At 44.7% G+C, this 20,518-nt stretch overlaps 2 long non-coding RNA genes across 3 annotated transcripts; one reads left to right on the top strand and one right to left on the bottom strand.

Annotated features, from left to right (window-relative positions):
- Positions 1-1,268: 1,268 nt before the first annotated feature.
- Positions 1,269-19,431, bottom strand: LOC115306264. 2 transcript variants are annotated; one of them, XR_003915279.1, is made up of 5 exons: positions 19,388-19,431; positions 16,297-16,507; positions 14,151-14,339; positions 2,172-2,252; positions 1,269-1,870 (listed from the first exon to the last, which is right to left on the bottom strand). It is a non-coding gene; the product is annotated as an uncharacterized LOC115306264 (long non-coding RNA). The 2 variants fall into 2 exon arrangements; XR_003915278.1 differs by lacking the exon at positions 19,388-19,431 and adding an exon at positions 17,526-17,626.
- Positions 9,058-17,769, top strand: LOC115306261. Its single transcript, XR_003915273.1, has 3 exons — positions 9,058-9,412; positions 16,746-16,920; positions 17,565-17,769. It is a non-coding gene; the product is annotated as an uncharacterized LOC115306261 (long non-coding RNA).
- Positions 19,432-20,518: the final 1,087 nt, after the last annotated feature.

Genomic DNA, 20,518 nt, shown 5'->3' with positions numbered 1-20,518 from the left:
GGAGGAGTAAATAAATGGCAAAGTCCAGGTGTGTGTGACCCCAGCTCTTCTGCTCTTTATGGGAAGACATCACGTGCAATCTGATGAACGGTCAATCCCGGTCAGCTTCAGGTCTCTGGCAAACCTAGAGAAAACTCTGCTAGCACACCCGTGTTTGGTCAGTCACGTGATAAACACACCGAGCAGGAAGCTGCTGTTCCTCTGGGACACACCCAGTGCCCTGCAGAGTGCTGGGCACACACAGGCCACTCAGGGCCAGTGCTCCTTCATCCCTGGCCCCACTCTGCCCCCAGGCTTCCAGGTAAGCTGAGCCTTAACATATTGCTCTGGTTAGACATTCACTGAATGACTTCAAATTATTTCTTATTCAGATTTGTGCAGTTATTCTTTTTCACACTTGGCTATGTTTTATGTTCAACTTGAATCTGGGTTCAAAGTATTTCACAAGGTGGTCTTGGATAATAAATAAAGCGATCAAGAAAAGCAGGGGCATTCAAAACAAATTGGGCCTCAAATCATATAATTTTATGTCATGGTTAAGTCTACAAATACATTCTTGTGTTGCCTTTTCTCTCTGCTTGGGGTCATCATAATACTTCCTTGTTTTTCTGAAGTGAGGTTTGGGATATTTATCATCAAGGCCTGTGCCTTTGAGTTTTGATGCCTTATGTCCCCTGACCCTCCTAAAATCCTCTCTTCCCAGGACACGTTTTCCACGTCTTCTCATTTCTGTTGGTCCATGGCTGTCCCTCTCCCTGAAAGTGTCCCCATCTCTCCACCATCCCCTGACTCCTGGAAAGAAACGCACTTCTCATGGTGCAATTTCAGTCCAAACTTAGGGAATCCACAGAGCCTGTGGTGGATAGTGGTGTGGGTAAGTGGGCTCTGTACAGCACAGTGAGAATTCTTGGGAACTTAGGCCTCATGAGAAGATGACATTCTGCCCCTCGTCAACAATAACAACAAACCGGGGTGCCTGGGTGGCTCAGTCGGTTAAGCATCTGGCTTCAGCTCAGGGCTCAGGTCATGATCTCATGGTTCATGGGTTCGAGCCCCACATCGGGCTCTGTGCTGACAGCTCAGAGCCTGGGGCCTGCTTCAGAATCTGTATCTCCCTCTCTCTCTGACCCTCCCCTGCTGGCGCTGTCTCTCTCTCTCTCAAAAATAAATTTAAAAACATAAAAAAAATAATAAAAAACCCAATAACAACAAACCCTCTACTTGAGTTCTATTGGGAAAAAGACACTTAAAAAGAGAAGGCCCTAAGGAACAGTTTAATCCTCAAAATTGAAGTATTTAACAGCTTGAAGTATAGCCATTCCTTATGTTACTGGGTTTCTTGGACTATTTCTGTGAGACCTCAATACTGAGGTGGTTGTTAGGAGCTGTGAGGGTAGTTATTTGGATGTATGACAAAAGAAGATTTTATACAATAGTCCGGGCAAGTCCTAGGCAAGAGGAGAAATCTACTTTAATCCAAAGGAATAGATGTCTAATGGTAGAAAATTTAGATAGCTAAATGCTAGCAGTGGGTGAAAATTTTGTGCAGGAGGCTGCTGCCTCCCAAGCATTCCTGTTTTGTTCTTAGGTGATACAGAATTTTCTGTCACTTCCATGTAGTTTGTGCCAAAGAACACAGAGGGTGGAGATTTGACCCTCCATAACTCTCAGTGCAAACAGTTGAGCAATTATCTTCACCAGTAGCGGCCATTCCCTGTAGGAAAAATGGAAGGGGAGGGGGATTGGCTGGGCAGCCGGCAGGTCCTTGAACACTGGGGCTTGAGTGTTTCGGTCATCAGGGTTCCTTCAGCACAGGCCCGGGGCCCTGTGAGACATCTCTGTACCTGCACTGGCTTCCTCACTGATGGGTCTGCAATGGGAAAGAATCAATCCAAAGACCATGGATCCTATCCCTCCAACAAGCAAGAATATATGAAGAGGGGGAAAAATATTCCAGTAGAGTTTCCTCCCCAATACCACCAGTTTTTATAAGCATTTCCTGAAGATCCCAGTGCCTTCTAGACTCTCCAAAGCTGTAGTGCCTTCTGAAGCTTCTGTTTTCCAGGCCACAGATGGTATTATTCTCATTTCCCTATCCTTATTTATTCCATAAAGATTTGGGAGAGAGAGTAAACATAGGTGAAAGTTATGGGCTCTGGCATTAAACATACCTAGTTCCCTTCGTGACTCCATCACTTGCCAGCCATGAAATCTTGTGAAAATCCTGTAATCATGCACAGCCCCTCCTTTACCTGTAAAGCAAAGATAGCACACACTGCCTTAGAAGATCGCTGAGCAGACACCGGGCTGTCAGGGTCGTGGGGAGGTCCTGTGCTCCTCACATCACTCAGGGACTCGGGCTGACTTAACAGGTCCCTCCTTGAAGGCGGCGGAGCCGAAAGGAAAAGAGAGCTCTGAGGGGTCTCTCATTAGCCCTGTAAGTGGGTTAACAGGCCTATTTACGTCTGTCTGGAACCAGTCACGTGGGGCTACCCACCACAAAAGACCTGGGAAGTGCTATTCCCACGAGTGCCAGGAAGGCAGAGAGCCGGAAATATTTGGCAATTAGTGCCATGTGTAAAGTACCTCACACTATGACCAGCATGTTCCGAATGCTCCATCCATGCGAGCTGTATTTTAGTTTGGATCTGTTATATATAAAATGATGTTTATGTATCACTTTAGTATATCCAAAAGTGTTAATGGCTAGTAATTAACTCATGTATGATGCCTCCCTTTCAGAAGTATCTACAGTTTAATAGAAGACTCTTAGAGACATGATATTACAGTTCAAGAAATGAATCTTTCCAGGAGCTCACGGTGGAAGGATTCAAGTTTCCTGAGTAGCATCTGAGTACTGTGTGGCACAGGGCACCCGAGTCCTTTGCTTCGGGCCAGGTATTATTGACCATTTTCTCATTTTTTCATTTTATTCATTTCGTTTTTCATCCAGCGTTTTTTGCCTGCTCCTATGTGCCAGGCACCAGGGACATGTTACTGAAGAAAGCGTGGACGCTGCTTTCACGAGCTTGCATTTGGTAGGAGATGCTGAGCCTCAACAACAAAAATGAGCACATATATAGCAAGTGGATGGCGGGATGTCTTATCTATGAATGAAGTGAGGGGTGTGTGACGTTCCAGGCCTGTGGACGGTGGAGGTGTTGCCATTTTATTTGGGGTGGACAGAAAGGGAATCCAGGGAGCAAGCTCTGTGGAGGTGTAGGAGCAGAGCATTCCAGACAAGGATGCTGGAACTAGCAAGCACCATGGCTCCGAGAGAAGAACCTTCTGGCCTGAGGAGAGAGCAGAATTGTGGAAAGAACAGGAATAGGAAACTGGGGCTCCAGGGCTTTAGTCTCAGCTCTGCTGCTGGTTTGCAATGGTTCCAGGAGCAACATGCTTGTGGAGATGGGCTGGGAGCTAGATGGGCTGGGAGCTAGATGGCCCCGGTTTGGGCGCTGCTTTGCCTCTTACTAGTGAGATGAGCTGGGCAAGTACCTTAACCTCCCTAAGCATCTGTTGCTCCATCTGCCAGGATGGGGGAAGGCTCACGCTTCATGCCCTTTCTGGGACAATTAAATGGGTTAATTCATGTGGGGCATTGAAATCAGGGCCTCACTCCCCGTGAGTCCTCTTTGATGTTAGCTGTTTCTATTCGGGCAAGTTGCTTCCTTTCCGTGGGGTTCAGTAGCATCAGCTGGAGAGATGGTCTCTCTAGGCTCTGAACTTGAAGATTCTTTGGAAATCTGATGCTAATTTACATGCTATTCTTTGGACTATTTGCATGTCATTTGTTCCATTCTCACAGATTGCTTTTTTTTTTCTTTTCTTTCTTTCATTTTATTTATTTATTTATTTATTTATTATTATATTTTTTTTTACCATCTTCCCCCATCACAGTCCTCTTACTGGATATAGCTTCTCTCCGGTGATGCTGAGTCTAGGGTCCTTCATTTGTCTTTGCTAGACTTCCACTTCTCTTTGCCTCACTGGTGGGCTGTATTCCTTCCCGAAGCTTTACATAGTTCAGTACACTTAGTTGATTAAAAACATTCTTTCCATAAACTTCAAATATACTGGCAACAACTTTTGTAGCAGAAACTTTGAAAAATGAGATTTCAGGCTGTTTTCTGTTTGGAGACTAAGTATCTGGGACAGATGCCATTTTAACTAAGGGTACATCAAGTCACAGGCGCTCATGGATGGCCCTCCCTTCAACACTGTCCCAGACGCCAAGAAAGCACTGTGCATCCAGCCTAACCACTGTCCTAGACACAATGCCTGCACAGCAGTGCATCCGAAAATCTCTCCTATCTCTCTAGGACTCATGGCGCACCGCATGCTCCTTTGGTGCTGGTGACCAATTAGTGCTCGTTTGAGAAGAACAGGGGCTTTTAGAATAAATACTAAAACCAGAGATCCAACATCTCTTTCTGTGAATGCAGCAGCCTATGTGAGAAACCCTCTTCTATAGGCCCTCCAGATCACAGAGTGAGTGCATGCACTGGGTATCAGTGATGCTGAGCTTGCCTTCTCCAGCCAGGAGGTCAGTCCTCAAAGGGCTCAGAGTGAATCGTGCTGGTGAAAAGTGGAGAGCATGTAATCCAATCAGAAAGCCCAGATAGAGTGCCAGCACCACCACTTATGGACCAGGTGGCCTGGGGCTCCTCTTTCTCATCTGTAAACATGAGCACATACCTTTGTTTTGATAAATAAATAACAATATGTGATTTTATACATTGGTGATTTTTTATCTTGCATAGATAATGTACAAGTTTTTCTTGCTAAGTAAATCTATGGCTATACTCTGGTTTCTCTTCAGATCGTATAAATCTTTCGCCTTTTAAATAAATCTATGGCTGTCCTTCAGTTTTAGGTCTTAAGAAGTCCGTGTCCTAATGCATTTGTTGTACTTCTTGGTCAGGGTGGAAAGAGAGAGAACAACAGTGCCTAGTGGCAACTTCAAGTCAAGTAAAACCCAGCCAAGGCGGACATTGCTCCTATGTCTCCCCCAGCCCTCCTTCCCCCTTTGTAGTTACTTCTTTATTTCCAAATGAGAGTAGACTTATGCACATATAAATAAATACATGTATTGGTGACACCACTGCTCTTTGCAATGCTCAGAGCATTTTGACTACAAAGCCTATCGAGGGATATCTGGACAGGACCAGCAAGCCCCACCTGCCTGGTCCCTGTGTCTTCATTCAGCTCCACTTCCTACACTCCTCACTTACACAAGAGCCTCCCTCACCCACCAGGCTGTCTCCTGCTTCACTGCCTTTGCTCTAGCTGCCCCTCTGCCCTTCCACATCTTTACCAGCATGACTCCTGCTCGGCTCTGACACTGTCTAGGATCGCCAGGCATCCTTCATTGATCCATCAGGCTGGTAAGTTCCTCCCACCGTGGGCTTCTGTGTGCACCTCCAGGCCTCCACTTCCCTCCTCAACCTGTGACTTTCTGATTCTGTCTCCATCCTTATACCCTCCCCCAACCTGCAGACAATGAATTTGTCCAGGACACGAGCTTTGTCTTTCTTATTCTTGAATCCTATGCTCACCTGGCACTCCTGAATATTGTTATGTTGGTTGAACACATGGAAGGTTGAGGAAGCCTTTGGGAAAGAAGAATAAATGATTTCCTTCAAGCCCTCCCAGCAAAATAGCATGGCAGCCAGAACTAGAGCCCATGAATTCTGGTTTCTCAACTAGAGTTTTCCGTTGAATCATGCTGGCTAGAGCGTGGCTTTACCTCTCAGGGTAAGGTAGCGATGTTTGGCTGGGACGGCCTAGCATATAGGGATTACTTGCAGTCCGCAGGGGTGCTATGTGTCCCCCAACCAGTACATTCACAGTCCCGCCTAAGCTGTTGCCGCTCCCTTCTTGATGGTTAAAGCAACAGCGCCGCCTCCTGGCATCGCTGTCACTTGTCATAACTGGACTTGAGAGGTCTTGGGCGCCCTCTTGTGGGCTTTGAGAGGATGCAGCGCAAAAGCGACTTGGTTTCACTGGGGATACTTCCTTCCACCTTTGATGATTGAATCATTCTGTGAGCTTGTGCATTGAAACCAAGCCTAGAGAGGAAGGCTTATAACAACTTAGTATGTAGATAATCAGAGGCATATAAGTTGCCATTCATAGGTGACATGGTATGCTCCCTCGTGGCATAAGGTCTAGAGAGCTTCTCTAAGTGGCACATACAGCAGTGAAAATGGTGGTAGGTGGCATGGCAAGAACTGTGGAGAATGATGGCAAGGAATGGGTAGCAACAAGAAGTGAAAGAAAGCAAAGGGGATGATACTCTGACCCACACACCCTCCCCCAAGACTGGAATCACTAACAAGGCCATTTAAGAAAATCAGGACAGAGTACAAAAAGCCTTTCCCTAGAAAGAGTTCCGCAGCTTTTCCAGTTACCCTGTTTTAACAGCTCAGGGACATACTCAGCCCCTGAGTCTTCTCTCTGTTCTGTCGTGTTATTGACAATCATGGACGGCCCTTGGCTGGGGCTCGGCCTCGGCTCCTGTGTCAGCCATATAAGAATCTCAGTGTCTTGGGAACGTGAGCCCAACTTGACATCCACTTCCTTGAAAGGCTTATTTTGTTTTGGGACAAGTCTCATGCCAATCTGTCCTGCCAAGAAATTATTGCTGTTGAACTGTTGGTTTTCATTGCTGTCAAACACAATCTTACAAGAAGAGCAAGGGGGCAGCCACCCTCGAGGGCCACCTGGGAGAGGAGACTTTGGGTGGGATTTCCTTAGAATGCTCCGGGAACTAGAAAAGAAAAAGAAAAAGGGAAACCTAGAATGGCTGCTGTCTGATGAATACTGGCACCCATGGACGGCTGGACCACTCACCAGAGGCAATGAGTGGTTCCAGTCCATTTTCGGTGACCTACGGCCCGCATTACTCAGGTGCCTAAAGGAGAAGGCCAGAGGAAAACCGGGCCCAGCTGCAGCTTAGCTTTGGGCGTATGCTTCGATTTCTTCTTTATTCCAAGAGGAGATGTCCTGTAGTGTCTGGCCTAACACACAAAGGTTGGGAAGAATCAAGCAGCAATGCTTCAATATTTGTGCAGGTCTGGGCTACTGAAGGGATGCTGAACACAACCAGTGTCAATACTTCTAAAAACACTCGGAAGCATGAAGAGGTGAAATTTTATGCAACTGGCCTTGTTCTCTTAACTGTTTTTGATTCTATAAAAATTATTCAAATGCAAAACCAATAGAAAATTGGTAACTCAGAATTTGTTCAGATGAGTTGTCACATCAGGTCACGTTCTAGGAAGAGTTAACAATTAGAAGTCAAAGATTTTAACTTTTTAAGTGCTTATCCCATTCGTGTTGCCCTCTCTGAGACTCAGTTATAGCACCTTTATAGTTCTGATTCTTTTTGGTTCTTTGAAAGGAAGCCTTATATTACCCCACAGCGGACCACATCACATCATTGCCCAGAATGTCCCCTACTTCACAAGGAAGTGTTTGCTCATTCATTTTCCCATCCATTTAGTCAACAAGTATTGAACACCTACAATATTCCTGACACCTCTGTAGGTACCGAGGACAAGCTCTGAATAAAGCCAGGTGTTGGCCCTCATGGAATGTACATTCTTATGGGGACCCATACAACAAAAACTTTAAAAGTACATAGTGTGATGTAATATAGTATAATAATGTAATGTCATTCAGTAATTAGGTGCTATGATGAAGAATAAAGCAAGATAAGGCTTATGGTATGAGGAGTGCTATTTTTTAGACATGGTGGCCTGGAAAGTCCTCTCTGAGAAGGTGGCCTTCGGGCAGAGAAAATCAAATCAAGTGAGGGAAGTGGCCACATGGAGGTCCGGGGGAAAACCGTGTCAGGCAGAGGGAAGAGCAAGTGCAAAAGCCTGACACCAGCATGCCCAGTGTGCTGAAGGAGGGTAAAGAAATGGAGAAATTGGGACATGAGGCTATGTCACCGGCTTCCATCTTAGGTTTTGTTGCTAGGTGTGACGGGCAGCCACTGGAGAGTCAGCACTGTGAGCCCACTGCGAGGCACGGGAGGCTCTCAGAGGCAGAGCACAGCCCTGTGCTGAAAGACCCTTCCAACAAACACGCTCTAACCCACGTGTGTGATGGTTAGGGACCAGGAAGCAGGCGTGTGCCGAGGGTCATGTGAAAAGAGTACACACTGGTCCTGAAGGAGCCCCGGAGACTGGAGGCTGCAGCACTCAGACACCTCGCTGAGCAGGAGCAGTCAGTCAGGTGTGGACCTGGAAGAAAGGACTAAGAAGAGGAAGACTCTTTAGTCCAGGAAGGAGTGAGCGATGGGAGGAGGCAGGAGTGGGCAGGGCTTGTTTGGAAAATGGCTTGGTTGTAATGAAAGTGTCTCGGAGCAGAGCCATAGCACGTAAGTGGGTGAACAGGCCCCCCATTCCTAAGGTTGGTAGGAAGGTGCTTCTCTTCATCCCTAAAAATAGTTCATGATCAAAGTGGTTAGGACTCTGATGGCCTCTATTACTCCATGAGAGGGGTCATGGCTCCCCCTTGGGGCCTCGTCCTCTCCAAGTGCTGAAAGGGATGATTACCTCAGAGGCCACAGCCCCACCTGCCCTGTGGGCAGCAATCCTGCCCTCAGAGGCCTAGGGAAGTAAGGACGACAGCTTAGCACTGCTCTGAGCACCCTTTCGCCTTGTGAAACGCTGCTCTCTGCATTCTGACCAAGCCCTCCAGATGCTCCAGAGTCTCTCCCAGGGATCGCCCTCCTGCAAACCAACAGGGCTTGTAACAACAATGAGCCTGTCTGTATCTGAGCTGGTGTTTTTCTGGGTTTATTCCTGGGTAGGAAGCTTTGCAAGACCCCAGTTTACTAGTGCACAGATTGGTATCTGGGACCTCCAACCGTCTGTCCACTGAGAACCGTGGATGGGAAACACTTGCAGGCCAGATTCTGACTGTGCCTGCCAGCAGCACACTGGTGCCTGCCTGCTGCCACTGTTCATGAGATAATGTCTCTCCATTTTGGGATTGTGACATAGCTACATCAGCCCTCCACAGCCAGCACTCACATTCCAGGCCTGAGACCAGTGTGACAGCAGAGAAACCCGAGCCTTGAGGGGACATTCTCAGGCTCGAAAATCACAAACCCGACAGGGAAAGGCATTTGATCAGAAAATGACACCATTCAGGTTATTTTAATGCTCTGGATTTGTGCTGCCCTTTAAGTGGAGCCCCTTCTGTCACAGGACTTTGGTGCCAGGTGGCCCTGGCAGATGACTTTCACTTGTTTTTAACTGTCGAGCAAGGTCATGTCTGGTCCGGATGTGCTATGAGGGGTCCACACTGTGGACAAGAGGGCAAGCCCTGGTTCAAGTCGGCATCTTCTGTGCACACGATGTGCAGTCGATAGTGGCTTGGGTGGAAGCCAACCCAGGTGAGAGCAAAGGGGAACTCTCCCCTCCCTAGCCCTGTTCCTCCCCCCACAGACAGCCCTCGCTCCGTCACTGTGGTATTAAATGTCATCCAGGCAAGGTCTTTGATCATCCTGAACTTGCAATTAAGAGGTAAGGACAATTGCTAACCACTGGAAGGACACACTATCAGTCCATCAAACAATCAATTCATGAATCAAGATCTATTTATGTACCTGCTATCGACTGAGCCTTTCGCCATGTGCAGTGGAGAATACAAACCTACACACGACATAGTCGGCACACTCGAGTGTATAATGAAAATACGAAAAACAAGACTTGTACTCAGAAAGCTATAAATGGCCAAATATGGAATCACCTGGTGCTGATAATAACTACATTTGGAAGGGAAAGAAGAGAGACTATCGCAGCAAAGGCCTGGAGGTAGTAGGAAGCATGCGCCCATTACAATGAGCCATCCAAACCCCTTTGGTCTCTTAAGACTGAAGGTAGAAGATCCTTTCCCCAGAAGAGTGGGACAGTCTGCCTTCAGGCTGTCAGTAGGATTGCATGAGAGTGGTTGGTTTATCACTTCAGGGTTTATGCCCCATAGGAGCAGTGGAGGGAAGCATGCTCTAATGGTGGAAGGACTAAGCAGAATCCAGGAGACGTTAGTTCTAGACCTCTCTGTTCAAGAGAGGTTCTGGATGAGCTTTGCACTTAAACATTGTAGGCTTTAGGTTCTCATGTGAATTGTAAAGATAATATTGGTGTAGGGCAGCAGAAACATCACTGAGCTAGAAGACCCAGGTTCCAGTCTTGGTTTTGCCGATGATGACAAACAATTAAGATCCTTTGTGTGGTTGAAGTTTTTCTAAGCATCTAAATGTATTAACTCATTTAGTCTCTTCCCCCATCCAGTTTCTGTAAAGAAAATTCCATTATTTTTCTAATTTAATAGATGAGGAAACCAACGCATGAAGATTTTACATAATTTACCCAAGGACACAGAGCTAATCAGTGGCAGAGCTAGGATTCACACCTGGTTGTCTACCAGCAGAGCCAATTTCTTAATCCTGGTTCTTTTGGCTCCTGAAAAAAAATGGGCAAGATCTTGGGCAAGAGAGAAATTCTCTGTATTTCAGTTTCCTCTTCAGTAAAATGGTGATGCTAATAACTTCCCAAATTATCTTTAAAAGTGATTTTCAAGATCTTATTTAAGACATTGGATATGAAATACTTTGTGATTTAGAAAGTCCTTTACATGTGTCAAGTATTACATTCCTCAAAGGAATAATGAAAAGATAAAATGAGATGGTTCACAGAAAATAATCTGGAAAATAAAAATGAAAGGGTATACTTTGATGACCAATACCACCAGCATCCTAAGACAGGTTGACTGGAGGTGAATGGGTCTTTGGACTCCTTGAAAATCTGGGATGTAGCTTTTCCTTAAATCTATATGGTATCTTTAATCAATTTGATTTTGGCAGGCTTAAATATGGAAAATGTAGGATAGGAACTTCGTATCCTAGGGTCCAGAGAAAGGCAAGACATCCTCTCAGAAAGAATATCTCAAAGCTTCCTTCCTTCCTTCCTTCCTTCCTTCCTTCCTTCCTTCCTTCTGCTTCATTTCTTCCTTCCTCAAACTGAGACCCAAGTGAAAGAATATCTCTATTGAGATAAAAGTCAAGATGAAACATAATCCTTCATTCATTTTCATGACAAACATTTAGAAAGCATCATCAGTGCTCCAGACACTGGCCCCAAACTGGAAGACAGCCTTTGCTGTCTAATGGATGTTGCAGCACTGAACAGGGTCTTACCTATTATCCAGTCCAACCTTTCTGTATGGAGGAAAGAAACATCAATCCAGGTAAGTAAAGAGATTTGTTCAAGATCACTGTGACCCATGACCAGAAGCCAGCTCTTCCAATGCCCAGGCAAATATGTTCCTCCCCAGTTATGTTGCTTCTCTTCGCCTGAGTTTGGGGTGAATGGGAATGTGTTCAAGATCCATAACATGCCCTTGTGACAATTCCAACGAATAAAGTGGTCATTTTTTAAAGCTAGCCATTGGAATGCTTCCGTCTCTGCCTTTACATGCTTGAAGAATTCAACAGGCACCATCTATATGGGTCTCATGGATACCATGAATCACCTGTTTTCCTGTGGGAAGGATTACTGCCCTTTAGGAATGAAATCCACCCCCATTTATGGTGCTGTGTGTTCCTGTGAGCTGAAATGATCAATTTTGACAACGCACCCCAGGCGGCTGACTTTCTACTCCCCTCCTTCCCTGCCTTCTCTTTTCCCACACTGGGGGCAGAGACTTCCCCGACTGACAGGAAGAGACTTCAAATCCTGTAGTGTTATTGCTCCCTCCCACCTCAGCTCAGCATTTTGAACACAGAATGTAATAAGAAAAGGAGGAAAGCCCTTTCACCAGAACCTAGGTTGGGGATTGGAAAGTATGTCTGTTAGAGGGGGGAATAACACCCTTTGAATCATCTGATTCCTCCTGTAGTGATAAAGAGGCCCCTTCACCCCAGCAACCAAGAAGTTCCAGCTGGCTATGTGCTTATGCGATGGGTCATGTGCTTAAGAGCTGCCAGTCTGGGGTCTGCTTCTGGGGACATTTCCACCTCAGGTCAGACAGTCTCAAAGGGTGTCAGAGTCAGGTGGTGGCTTGTTACCGTGGTAATAGGCCACAGGAGTCCCCAAGTTTCAGATGAAGCCTGCTGCTGCTACAAAATCCCCACAAGATAACTCTGCTCTGGTATCAAGCTGAGAAGCTGGTATGCTTTCACAGCAGAGGGGAGGTCTGGGCCAGACACAAGCCAAGAGCCCCACCTTTGCTTCCATGCCATTTGGTTAGTCAAGTTGGATTTGCTCTATTGTGTGTGTAGGAAGATGGAAAGAAAAATTGCCAGATGGCAATAAAGATTCCAGGACTACCAGAAGGAAAAGAAAAATGTTACTCATTGACACAAGAAGCCTGCCAAGTTCATTTATGGATCAAGCCACTGTGTACAGGCAGTCTGTCACAAGCTTATGTGGAGAGGACAGAGGAGCTGGACAAGCTTTCTGAGAACCCATGAGATGACAGTAAGGAGACAGAAGGAGAAAATAGGGAGGTGCCATGGTGTGATGCTGAATGCTGGAGAAACTGTAGTAAACACGACCATCTGGTCAAGGGGTTTACAGCCCTGATTGGAAGGCAGGAGGCCATCTGATAAGGGGCAGGGTAGAATGGACACTTTAGGTGCTTCTCAATGAAGACCGCTGGGTATGTTTCAAGCAGGTTGTGCTGAGTACAGCCAATTTAAGACAAACTTTTAATTACATTTTATTTTTTAAAAAGGAGCTTCTTTATTACATATCGCGTATCAGTGTGGGTAGGTAAAAGACATATAGAACTATGAACAACAGATGCAATTAGCAACTGTTTTTTACCCCTCAGCCATCCCCCTTCCCATTTGAGCACTTAGCCACTAGTTTTCAGGAAGTTCTTCCAGGAGGGTAAACTCACAGAGGTAATTTAGGGGAGAGGAGAGCTTTAGCAATATCTTCAGAGGCAGTTTTCATATTTTTTAGTGCCTGAACAGTTTTTATACCAGATTTTCCAGGGACGGCTCAGAAAGTCTGAGTCTCAGAATCTGGACTTAAAATCAGGGGAAGAGACTTACATGACTAAACTTTCCGCTTCTGTATCTTAGCTCTAGCTGCCGTAACAAAATACCACACACTGGGTGGCTTAAACAATAGCAGTTTATTTCTCTCGGTCCTGGAGGCTGCAAGTCCAAGATCAAGGTGCCCACTGCTCTTGGTTTGCAGGCGTCCTGTCATCTCACTATGTGCTCACAGGGCCTGCTCTTCATGTGCATGAGGAAAGAGAAGACAGTGTTGTCTTTTCTTCATATAAGGGCACTAACCCCATCATGGGGGCACAGTCCTCATGAGCTGATCTAAATCTAATTACCTTCCAAGGCTCCACCTCCTAATACCATTCCAGTGGAAGCGAGGGCTCCAACATACGAATTTCCCGGGAAGACACAAACATTTAGTCCATAACATTGTGTGAATAGCTTGGAACATGGAAAGAATTTACCAAAATGTTTAATCTTAGGATTGGTGGTTATTCTGATTTCATAGGAGGGGACAGTAGGGCAACCTTCCCCCTAGAATATTGACTGTGTAAGAAATATCATGTTTAAGATTTCCATGGAACCTTAAGTTGCTGTCCATATTAATTTATCAAAAAGACAACTGGACTAGTAGGACAGCCAAGTCAACCCATGAAGATTGGTAAGCAGATATAGGAGAAATATTTAGGGATGAAGAAAAGCAGTTTTGGGGCTGCACACACAAAAAAGAGAAACGACAGAAATATGAAAATTTTTGAGGAGGTTTTTCTTCTTTTCTTGTTAGTTAGTGTTTGAGAAAAGGGTTTCAGAAATAACGTAGAGAAAAAAATTGGCTTAGGCAAACTATTGGTCCAATACTGCCTGCTATGGACAAAACTAGAAGAAAAAAATTTTTATCATGTGGGAGAAATCCACAGAAACCTTAATCTTATAACTGAGGTCCTTCCACCCCAACAGTGGGCATTCTTCCATATCCCAAACCTTGCTGAAACACAAGCTCTTACCTCAGTCCTCTCCAGACTGCTAAAAGGAGGTACATAGCCCTGCTCTTCACGCATCAATGCAGCAGATGTTACTTCTGTGTCCGCACATGCACACTTATCACCCCTCTTACCTGTCCAGACAAGCTCCTGCTGGTAAATGTCACTTGCTTGTACAAGCTCCCGTCTGTGCACAGCACACGCCTGTACATGGCGAGGACGTCTGCTTCAAACATTAGAGCAACAGCTTTCTCCATCCCATCCAAACAGATCTCCAAAAACCTTTTTGGGTCTTCATCCATATGCAGGATGTACAAGGCTGTCTGGAACAGATCTGGTATTAATTATCCAGTGCACAACACTGGAATAAGTGGTTAATCCCAAGGAGGTTTACACTGGAGACGGACCAACCTGCCCCGGGGTGGATACAGAACCAATCTTGGCTCCAGAGACTATTCCACATCATGTGTTGTGCAAATGTTCACTGGCACCAGAATGGACCTCATTCCATAGCAGATGGGATCCTTCTTATGCAGACGGAGTCTAAGATAATATATGACCCAAACACTATATTGTCTAAGGTTTCGTTCTTTTCATGAAATGCCTCATTATTTTAATTCTCAGACTGAACTTCTTCCTCCAGTGCTCCTTTACCTGCTCTTGCCCTCTTTAAAATCATGGCCTGGAGGCCTGTTCTTGGGGCCCCCAAAACAGCAGGTGATTTTATCCCCCCAGGGCCAACATTTTGACCTGCTGCTAATCCAGATGTCTTAGATTCATTAGTTTTCATTCTTATGGCAGCTGCCTAGTTTTGATCTGTTGTGTTTGGGCAAATAGTTGCAGCAGGAAATGTGGTGGGGAAGACAGCAAACACCTGTAAGAACAAGGAGGAATTTATGCTATTCTTTCTTTCTTCAAGGTTATTGGTCTTTGAAGAGTTTTCCTTGTAGGATCTTAGACATGGCTTAGATTCTGAAATCAAGAATTTTAAAGCAGGGACCAAAGGATTTCTAAGATAATTTTAGAGCAGTCAGGTAGCAAACCAATCTTTCTCTTCATGGTAATTGCTTTCTTACAAATTTATGTTTAGGGCAGGGAAGAGTTGAGAACATTTCCTGTGGTTTTTGTTCGTTTGTTTTGTTTTCTGATCTAGTAGGTGAAGGTGGAGACTGGAGAGTAGACTTGATATGTTTTGTACTTTTGTGACTGGTGGATTTTTAAAAATATCCTCAAATCAGGACTATTTTCTTTAAAAAGCTTACAGTTTTAGCACCTTATGGACCACATAGGCTGCAAACAGTACTGTTATAAAACTGTGGATTTTGGCATGGGAAATATAAAAAACTTCTTTCATTTGACATTTGCTATTTAATAAAGATGGAAGGTCAGAAAAAATGAAAATGTGCTTCCCGCTTATCCCTCTCTCAAATCTGTGTCCAGTAAACTCTTTCATCGAATTTATTAACATATATGTCTTCTAAAAGTTAATAAGCATAATCTTCTTTAATTAAATAAGCTTCAGTATTTATTATTTTGTATCTACTATGCACTAGCTATGGGGAGGCTGATGCATAGGGATGTAGTGGGAATAAAACTAATATATGTTTCTTGCCCTTGAAGAATTAATCTCTTACTGAGGATCCCATAAAATGCACATTGACCCTGACACATTGAGAAGAAGTGTAAGTCACTCAGAGGAAGGAGTGAGAATTTTGAGTGGCACAACCAGATAAAGCTCCTTGGAGCAGGTGAAACTTGAACTGGCCCTGACAGAGGGTGCCCATCTGTGTACAGCTGGAAGAAAGAACAGGGGCCAAAGGACAGAAGCTAGAGAGAACAGGATGCAGGCCCCTAGATTTCTGGGAAGCCACCTCATCCAACCTTCTGCCAAACCATCTCCATAATGCATTCTGTCTCCCAGCAAAAGTACTATTGTCAACCAAGCCCATGTGAATCTCCCAGAGCCATATGAAACCTTAATAAAAGGTACCCTCAGTATTCTTGAATCATTTGCATTTACCCATGTTAGGAGGCAAACTTTTGCTACAAGTACAGGAAGCTGGGAAGAAACTGGCACCCATTACTTTGAATTTGGACTCCATGTTAGTATTGGTAAAGAATGTAAACTCCAGAAGGACTTAATTTTTTTTTTCTTCTTGATAAGGTCAAACCTCCCTAAAGGCAAGATGTGAAATGCAGACATTGCGCTAAATCTTTGTTAATCTTTCTGATGTTACTAGGGCAGTCCAACAATGGAGCACAGGCAAAAGGGCCAATTACCTGAACTTGAAGATGACCAAATCCAAGGCCACCCAGAACAGAGAAGTCACAGCTTCTTCAAACATGCTAGAGCCTTTCCTTGTCGTCACAGACTTTTGGGTTAACATTGCTTGGCCTTTGCCCTCATTGACAAAGGCAAGTGTCCGAAAGTATAGTTAAAGCTATAGCCCTCCATTGCTCATAATAACAGGCTGCAACAGTCACATGGAACCTAAGGGGAAGGGGGGAAAAAGCGCCAAAGTATGGATTTAGATATCTGACACAGACATAAATTCTTCATCATACAACACCCCAATACTAAAATTAGCTTGCAGTTCCTAAACAAACTCTGGTAACAAAGAGGTCTATTTTGCGTTAAAAGGAGTGGATAATGTCATTTCAAGAAATGTTTTTCTAAGTTTGGATCCTGATACTATTATTTTTTTTCCTTTCATTTTTTTTCTTTCCAGATTTCCACATCCCAGAAACACTTGTGCATAAGGTTTGAAGAGTCAAGATGTGGAGAGAAAACAGATTTTGTCATGTGGAACAGACATCAAAGACAGGAGTTCTCTGGATTCCATTGCATGCTTGTTTTCACTTCCAAGAAAGCAGAGTTCAAGTGTCCTCTCAAACCAGAGACAGGTGAGAGGTATAGGGAGTTGGCAAGAAGGCTGGGCAGGTCTGGGAACAGCACAGTGTATCAGCCAAGGTGGCTGTTGGTGCCCACGTTTCCTCTACCAAATCAGCAGTGCATCGGCTTCAAACTGTTCTTGTTAGGTTACAGCAGGGAAAAGGCTCTGATGATTTTCACTTGCTTGACACATTTTTGTTTTTTTATTTCTTTTTTTAAACGGGCCAGTGATGTCTTTGGGTAATACCGGACATGTCTTAGAATATGGAAGTAATATTTGGGGTAGTCTTCCCTCACTGGTTCTCTTCCGAGAAACACTGTGCTGTGTGTAGCCGGCATTTCTCATCCTTTACACCACAGAGTGATGGAGGTTTGTTAACAGAAATTCACCCTGCAATGGTTTCATTCTCTTGTCCACAAAAGCAGTGCACACAACTACTGCCCTCTGATTTCTGGCACTCTCAGTGGAAAGGAAATGGCGGTGTCAAGTGATGGAAGAACTTGCCCAGTTGGGCCTTCAACTACAGAAGCATCATGGTTTCCTTTCCTCCCCAACTAACCACTCCTGCCCCCGTTTGGTTCCCATTCCCATTTGTATCCAGCAGGGTTGGCTAACCTTTCTTTCCTCCTCCTGGGAAAACACATACTGCTCCAGTGCAAAGGAAGACCAAGATAAACAGCAGGTCCTGAGAGGCCGGGAACTGAAGCTTGCTGAGGACAGCGTGGCCGCGGGGTTCCTGAAGCCAGGCATCTCCAGCTGCCCCTCAGACACCGGGACAGCAGGATAACAACGCCACTGATGTTTCGATTGCATAGCTCTCGTGTTTTATAAAGCTCACTCTTACAATTCACTTCTCAAATGGTTGTAATGTCTTTGTCCCTTTTTCTAAGAGAGAAACTTATGTTTCAGTGAAGCTAAGTTACCCGATCACATCCTCACAGCTGATTGTCAGAGCTAGGTTCCAGTCAGACTGTTGTCGCTTCAGCTCATTATACTCTATAGACCCTGAAGCCATCTTATCTGTAAAAAAGAGCAGGAACAAGCTTGGAGAAATTAAGGAGGGTCAGAAAGTGACTGAGACAGGGTAAAATCCAAGGGGCAGGGCTAAGAAGGGCTGTTTACATGTGCCATCAAACCCCCATGTGTCCCACAAGCAGAAGTGTTAATGTTGATGAGAAATACTCCTCTGGAAGAGTCCTCAACAATTCCGCACCGTGTGGAGGGAGAACAGCGCTGGGTGTCTGAGCCTGACACCAGGCAGGCCCTCTCCCAGCAGCCCTTCCCTGCCGCCTGCGAGCCCACTGTGCTGTTACTTGTAGCTCTCCATGTGTTTTTTTTTTTTAATTTTAAGTTTCTTGATTGTAATAAAATACACATCATGTAAAATTTACCATCTTACCCATTTTCAGTGTACAGCTTGGTAGTGTCACATCGGCCAACACTGTTGTAAAACAGATCTCCAGGACGTTTTCATTTCGTAACACTGAGACTCCCTAACCATTACACACTCCGCATCCTCCTCCCTAGTCCCTGACACCCACATTTGTACTGTTTCTGTGAGGCTGACCACTCTAGGTACCTCGGATACGTGGAATCACATATTTGTCTTTCTGCGACGACTCCCTTTGCACACATTGTCCCCTCCATCTGGACACCTTCCCCAGGTTTTCACTGGCTAATTCTCATGAATCTTTGAGGAATCAATTCGGATATTATTACTTCAGGCTTTCCATGGTCCTCCACTCTCAATTAAGTGCCCTTCCTAGGTATTTAGGAGTGGATTGGTCATACTCAATGAAGAGTTGCCCATGTTCTAATCCCTTGTTACTCAGAGTGTGGTGGAGGATCCACATTCTCAATGGCATACATCAGGGAGCTTGTTCAAAACGCAGCATATTCTTTAACAAGATACCAGCTGAATCATATGGACACTGAAATTTGATAAGCACTGTTCTAACTCATTAGACAGGTCTGCAAATGACTCATGGGCCACATTTAGTCAGCTGCCTGTTTTTGTAAATAAAGTTTTGTTGGAACACGAAAACATACAGAGTCATTTCTGTATGTATTGTCTATGGCTGCTTTCGTGCTACACTGTAACAGTTCAGTAGTTGCAATAGAAACAGATGGCCACAAAGCCTCTATTTACTCTCTGCTCCTTCACCAGAAAAGTTTGTAGACTTCTTTACTAGATTGTAAGCTCCTTAACAGTAGAACCTGGTCTTATTTTGCTTTGTAAGAAGAAACATAGACTAGTGTAATGGTTATGCATATAGGCTTGAGGGTAGACTGACAAGATTTGTATCTGGGCTCTGCCATTTCCTTCCAAGTGACTGTGGGCAACTCACAATCTCTATGTGCCTTGTGTTCCAAATAGGGACTTACATTAGACCTACTTTACAGGGTTGATATACAGGTTGAGTAAGTTAATGTAGATGAAGTGCTCCAAGTGGTGCCTTCAGCAAATATTCTCTTACCTGGTGCTAGATATTTTTAGGGTGCCAGGGAGGATTTGTTGATGTTGTAACAGATGATAGAATACTATTAACACACATTCTCTATTTCTTCCTTGTTAACATCTAATGAATTTTTTTAGGTATCTAACTTTCCTGGAGGGTGACCTCCTCTCTGGTGCGGTAAACACCACTGCAAGCCAACCAGGTAACGCCATTTTCAGTGACCATAGATTGGCTCAGGATGAACAGTTCTGGCCAGTGAGTCTTGAGCATTCTTGAAGGGCTTCTGGGAAAAGGTTTCTTCATTCTTTAAAAGAAATGGTGGAAGAGATGCCCCTGTTCTTTCACATTGTTATGTATGAATGTGATGCCCCAAACTGCAGCAACCGTGAAGGCAGGCAGGCTGAGAACAGAACAAACATGTTTACAATGGCAGAGCAGGAAGATGGAAAGACTCTGGGCCCTTTATGAGGTCAGAGCTGCTGAATCCATCAACCTCTGGGGCTTACCTACTCAAGTACTGATTTTATGGAAAAAAAAATTTTTTCCCAGTAGTTCCCTTTCAGTCCAGAGCATCCTAACTCATATAGCCAGGGACCATGTTTACACATATTTTACTCCAGCTAGGACCTGTTGTTGGGTGTTAGGAACAAAGACAGAGTAGCAACTGGAAATGAACATGCTGAGTAGGGCAAAAGAAAATTCAAGAATGTTCTCAGTTAGCACAGGCCCCAATTTTTCATTGCATTTCATTACTTTCTCAGCTGAGAGCATCTTCTCCTGATACCTGTGGCTCTCTCCCAAAGCTCATCCTCCTTGCAGTCTGTGCCTGCTACCCAAACTTACAGGTTATTTCAAGATCAGATGGGCTTTGATTATTTCCTTGGTGATCTCAATTATTTCCCTTCTGGGTAGGAGGGTCTGAGGACAATTTATGTTTTGGGACATGGACAACAGAGGTGGAATTTCTTATGTAAAATGAAATACAAGGGAAGTTTTCTTTGTGCTGGAAGTGTCAAAAGATTCCTTCGATGTTACAGCCACAGGGATTTTATGATGTGTCAGCTTATGCACTGACTTTGTGTGACATCTGAGCCAGAACTAGTAGCAGAGATTCAAAGCAATACAGGTGGTTAAGTACCTGTGAGGGTA

Source organism: Suricata suricatta, chromosome 11 (assembly GCF_006229205.1).
Source record: "Suricata suricatta isolate VVHF042 chromosome 11, meerkat_22Aug2017_6uvM2_HiC, whole genome shotgun sequence".
NCBI lineage: Eukaryota > Metazoa > Chordata > Mammalia > Carnivora > Herpestidae > Suricata > Suricata suricatta.
This window is presented reverse-complemented; position numbering and strand designations above follow the sequence as displayed.